The sequence below is a fragment of the Accipiter gentilis genome, chromosome 29 (genome assembly GCF_929443795.1).
Source record: "Accipiter gentilis chromosome 29, bAccGen1.1, whole genome shotgun sequence".
NCBI lineage: Eukaryota > Metazoa > Chordata > Aves > Accipitriformes > Accipitridae > Astur > Astur gentilis.
The window spans coordinates 6,857,553-6,863,566 of NC_064908.1; positions in this window are offsets into that span (position 1 = coordinate 6,857,553).

Below are 6,014 nucleotides of genomic sequence, written 5' to 3' on the forward strand. Positions count from 1 at the left end.
TGGGTTACGGGGAAGTAACCGGGGGAGGGGGCTAGGGGGTGGGAGTGGGGGTGGCAGGGTCGGGAGGGTGAGCAGGGTGGGAGCCGGCAGCGGGGAGGGGGCAGCAGAGCCAGTACCAGCCCCAAGTTCCCGACACGGGTCTGGTACCGGTTTTATTACCAGAACGGGTTTTTGAGGTCGGGTGTGAGACAGAGGATCCGGGGAGGGGAGCCCCGAGGCAGAGCCCGAGCTCGGGGTGCGGGAGGACCCAGCGCATCACCCGGGCACGGAGCAGTCGCTGCTCCGGGTTCAGCCCCAGGATGGGGCCAGCACCCCAAGTCAGACCCAAACCGGCCCAAAGAGCCGGGGTGTTCACCCGGGCTCTGGCTGACAATGTCTCGCCCAAAATCACTGCTGGGGTACATTGGGAGCGAGCCCCAAAGCACCCTTCATCCTCTGAATGGCACCTCTGGGTGCTGCTGTGGGCCTGCACCCCCTGCTAGAGATTGGGGAAGGCACAGGGCTGGCAGCATCCCTCACACGGCTGGGGCAGGAGGAGGGTCTTTCCAGATAAGACGTGTGGAGCAATAGTGGCCCCAAACTCGTGGTAAGGCTGGACCGGACACTATTTAAGGTCCTAGGAGAAGTTTGGGGAAAACCAGCCACCCTCAAAATTTCCCCCACTGTGCTGAGTAGCGCAGAGGCAATGGGGCTCTATCTGACTGATGGAGCTGCACCAGCCAAGCCCTCCAGCGACACCCCCCGCGCAGGGGTGGACTTGGCACCTGCAAGGCTTATCCCATGTAAGTTGCTCCCCAGGAGCGGGTCTGGTTTTTCCGAGTGCTGCTGGGACGAGGACTGGCTATGACCTCAGATTTGGGGCAAGGGGACTCTCCCAAACCCCATCTGCACCTCTCCCCATCTTTTCTCCCTCCTCTGGTGAGACTTGGGGCTGGAGTTGTCCCTTCCTGCTCTGCTCTGCCTCTGTGAGAGATGTCCCAACACCCAGATCTGCCCTTTGGGGCTGACCCTCAACCCTCTCCTCCATCAGAGCCTGCACACGCCAAGACAGGGATGGGAAGAGCTGTGGGACCATCACAAACCCAGTGCTGGACTTCTCCATCAGCTGGTGGCCTGTGGGCTTCCCCCTCACCTCCTTGGCCAAGTGGCCAGCATAGGGCTGGGGAGTTCGAGCAGTCGAGGGCCATCTGGGCACTGTGGCAATGTGCAACCTCCGACCATTGGGCTTTGCCAGCAGCAGGGCAAGGAGAGCTTATTTGGATTTGAATGATCTGCTCTGCCGAGAGAAAAATAAACCAAGGATGGCAGGCTCGAGTAAACACCGTGCTATTTACAGGAGGCGTTCACTGGAGCATCTCACAGTGCACCTCCTCACACATCCTACACTGCAGGGAGGAAGCTGTTACCCAGCTAAGGGCTGAAACCCTAAAGCCACAGGCAACGTGTGTGGTGGGGGCCATGCAGGACAGGGTACTGGAAGTGGAAAGAGCATCCCCAGAGAGCCCCAAGCCCCCGAGCCCACCAGCTTCCCAGGGAGAGTGTCCTTGCAATCAGGCTCTGGCTGGGAGCAGAGCAGGAAAACCGGCAGGTTCATCACAGGAGTGCAATGCGGAAGCAAACGCGGGCAGGTCCCGGCCTAATTGTATGCAAATCTCCCAAACACAGAGATTAAAAACCACTCCTTTTCCTTAGTGGATTTGCAGTTTGTTCCCCATCCCTGGACTCATGCCCCAGCATACTTAATTTTAGCAGCACCCCTAAAAAACCCCATGTTAGAGCAAAAATGAGCTGCCTGGCTGGGAGTCTGCCAAAGCGGGGTATGAGCCCTCCCACTAGCCCAAGCAAACTGTCTCAGGGCTTTGGCAAAGGCTGCAAAGATTGAATGAGCAAATGTTGCTGCTGGTCGTTGCAAGTGGTTGTGCAGAGCCTGTTCCTGATGGATATGGCATCATCTGCTTGTCCTCCTGGACACCAGGCTAGGGCTTGTGCCAGGTGAGTGTTGAGAATTCCTTAAAAACCCATGAAAGGTAATTTTCTGGTGAACATCAAGCACTGCGAAGGTTGTTCCGTTCTTCCAGGCCCTTGCTAGGCTTTGGAAGGGGAAAATGGCCTGAGAGCTGCGATGGGTCGTGATGATCCCAAAGTGTCGGATGATGCTGCTACAGGCAAATACCTGCTGCCATCCCCGGCACAGTGGGAGAGATGGGATGAAGGAGGGCAAAGAGGGTACAGGGTGTGACTTCAATATTCCTGCACCAGAGGCCCAAACCTTGTCCATGGCAGGAGGGCATGGTTGGTGGCCAGCTCCGTGCCAGCGTGATGCACCGGAGGGTTTGGCATGTCAGGGCCGGCTGAGCCAGCCTGCCCGGCTGATGAGACCAAACCCCGACTGAACAGCCCCAGGGCTCGGCAGCAGCCAAGAAATGCTTTTCCAAGGAGGCAAGTCAGGACGTGGGTAGCTCATTTCCACCCATTTTTCTTCAGCCTTTCTTGGGGGTTTGAGCTTTCCCCTTCCTGCCTCAGTTTACCTACGTGAAAAACAGCCCCATGCTGCTGTCCCACCTGCTCAGTGCAGGAGATGCTGAAGGTTTCTCCACCTCCTCCATCACGGGGACCATCACACAGCCCTTCTGGTCACGGAAAGGGGCCTCTTAATTAGGAAAGTTAATTAGGAGTGCGGCTGGTGCCAGCAGCACAGGCCTGTGTGCTTGGAGGGCTGAAATCTCTGCGAGTTATTAATTAGGACGACTGACTCCCTGAATGCTACAGTCCGGTGGGTCCGGACAAGATGGCACAAGGCAAAAAAAGAAGGAGCAAACAAAGGGGAAACCCGGAGCTTTTCTAAGGCTGCCTCTGCTGTGCTGAGATGCTCCACCATAGCACCAAGCCTTGGGCCGCCAGTCTGTGTGCACCGAGTGACACACAGCCTTGGCAGGACTTCCCTTGGGATACAGGGCTGCTCCATGATTTGTGCTCTGTTTCTCTCCCATTTAACAGGATACATGGCCCTTGGGAAGTCATGTGGGGAGCAAGGAGCACCGTGCTTTTGCAGGGTGATGCATCTCCATCTGGACTTTGCAACAGATCCTCAGCAGCAATGACACAGCGTAGAAAAAATTTCTGGGAGATAATTTAAACCAGCAAATCCTGGATGGTGGACTAAGGAATGGCTGCTTCCCCATGGACTGACCCTTTCTACCAAGTGTATCTCAGCCCTGCCACCCAGAGCAGGTTTTAAAGCAGGTTGGCAGCGCTGCTCACACACCGAGGGGGAAACTGAGTCACAGATGATGTCTGTGGTCACTCGGCAAGCGGGTGCCAGTGCGAGGATGTGCCCCGGCTCCCCTCTGCCCTGGGAAAATGCCATGTTTATGAAGCTGTGGGCTCCGACACAGTGGCCAAAGGGGTCAAACCCCACCTGGTGCCCTGCCAGATGCCAGCCAGATGTTGCCCACAGGCAGCTGGGTTGCAGCCAAGGCGGGTGCCTTGGCACAGCAGGATGCTAACGGGCTTTTGTGCTTCCCTGGCAGGGAGGAACTGCTGAGACATCACTTGATGGAAGAGAAAACATGTTCAAGACCCGACGAGCTCTCCGCCAGTGCTGTCCTTGGCACGGCAGTGGGGTAGAGCAGAGGTCTGCCCCAGTCTCTGGCTCTGTGGCACGCCTGGGACTGCAGCGGGGTGCTGGCGTCCGCCCCTGTGCCCCAATGCAGGCCCTTTGCCTCTTCACCACTGCATCTTCCTCACCACGCACTAGGTTTATTTTAATCCCGAGGGAGCCCCGGGAGTGTTATTGAGGCAGGCTGCCAGCCAAGAGCTATTCCTGTCCACTGCTTCCAGCAGGCTCTGCAGTGCAGTAGGGGGTTAAACCTTTCTACCTCTGCAAATCAGTTTAGAGGACGGTTAAAACCCTTTGCCCCCACTCCACAGCCACCCCTTAAACAAACCCAGTACTTGTTTAGCCTCTCCTTTTATTTGAAGTAGCCTATGGAAAGACAGGATGGTGCTTGCTACCTCCAGCCCTGCGGGCACTGAGCCGTGCCTATGGAGAGGGAGGAGGGAGGCTGGTGGTGTAAGTGCTCTGAAGCATGCAGCAGTGATGACAGATCTTTCTGGGGCAAAGACTCCTGTGAAGCAGCGACTTCCCAGGAAAGGAAAAAAAAAAGGGCGGGGGGGGGGGGGTAGGTAATGTAAAAGGAAAACGTGGCTCCTGCGAGTCCTGGTTTGCTACAAGAGATGAATGAGGGCAACTTCTTCCCTTGATAGATCTCCAAGATGGTATAATTATTTTCTGATTGATTTTGGGGGAAATATTGGGGAGAGGATGAAGAGCCAAGTGGGTGCTGTGCCTGGAAGACACCAGGGCCAGCCCCAGACCTGGGGTTGTGGTGGCCTGGGGACACCCGTTCCTACACCCCCATCCTCCATAGGGGCAGTGGAAGATGAGGATTTGGGGTGAAGGAAAAAGCAAGAGGTGAAGAAGTGACAGCAACAGAGGGAAGCGGCCAAGGAGGACTGGGCTTGGCTGGTTTGGTGCCTCCGGGGTGAGGATGGAGATGTACCCCTCATGTGGGATGTAAAGGAAAGCCATGTCCCCACGGCTGCTGCTCCAGAAGTTTGTATTTCTTGCTTTAGAAACATGTCCCATATTTCTATTATAAAATTCTCCACTTTTAGCTTCCAGCTGTCACTGCATCTTTCTCAGCTGGCTGGGCAGCTCTCAATTTTGGAAACAGGGTTTTTTTCCCCACTCAGACACATACAGACCGTAACCACATTGCCACCCTCCAACACAAAAGCTCTTCTTCCATCTGACTCCTGCAGCCTCTGAGCCCTGGCCTCTGCTGCTGCCCAAATTATTTCCTTCCAACCAATCTAAACTGAAATGGTTTCTTTCCAGAAATTGTCAGGACAGAAATACACTGGGCAGGTCCTCTATGTCATAGAAAAAGCTCTTTAAACCCTTCCCATGTGCCTAAACCTACAGATTCCTATTGAAGACATGGAAAGTTCCTTATCAGCAGAGGGGATCCGCCTCCTTCCCTGTTCCCCTTCTCCTCTTCCAGCTGGGATCCTTTCCCCCATGGCCCCAGAGCAGCACAAACATTACCCAAACCATCTGAGCACCGGCAAAAACAGCCTCCCAGCCCTGATCCCTGGGGGGTGGCTTCTCTGGGACAGTGACGCTGCAGCAGGACATGTGACATTTTGCATTGCACAGAGCAACCCCGAGACGGTCGACCAAGACGTTCCCACAGCTGGCTGCCTTCCTCGGGGACGCACAACCAGAAGTCCCCTGCCACGAGCTTGGAGTGTATCAGCTTTGACGGACATGGAGACTGCTTCTCCTGCCTTTCCTCCCCTTGCTCCCATGAGTGGGGAGGATTTGGGGTGCAGGAACCAGCTTGGAGCTCACCCAGCCTCACAGTGGGAAGCCTCCGGATGAATGTGTGCCCTGGGAGGAGGTGACTTGGTGCAGCGATGCCCCATGGACCTGCTGCTGCAGTGGGGTGTTTCATGGCTCCGGGGCTTGGAGGTGATGGAGAAGTGGGGACCCATCAGTGGTGGTTCAGTGCTGCAGAGGCCAAGGGGTGTCAGCTGGGTGGCTGCAGCTTTTGGGGTGCTGAGAGCCCCAAGATGCTTTCCTAGCTCTGGGGGAGCAGAGAAGGGGCGAGGGAGGATGCAGACATCACCTTGCTGGGAAAGGCTGAGAGGAGGTATGGGCCAGGAGAGCACCGGGCTGAAGGGCAGAGACCTCAGACAGGCATTGTGAAGGCAGCTGGGTATGTAACCCCAAAATTCCTCTCCTGTAGCCTGGAAGCAGCCCTTTCCCATGGAAAGCCCTGGCTGAAGCAGTGTTTGCCATCCATGTCCATCTCCTCCATCCAGGGTGGAGACATGGGGATGGAGCAGGGGAAGGAAGCTCCCCAGCATGTCCCCGTCCCTTGTATTTTCCTGCATGGATGAAAGAGGGTGAAACCCCATCTCACACCTGCTTGGCCTTCCCAAAATAT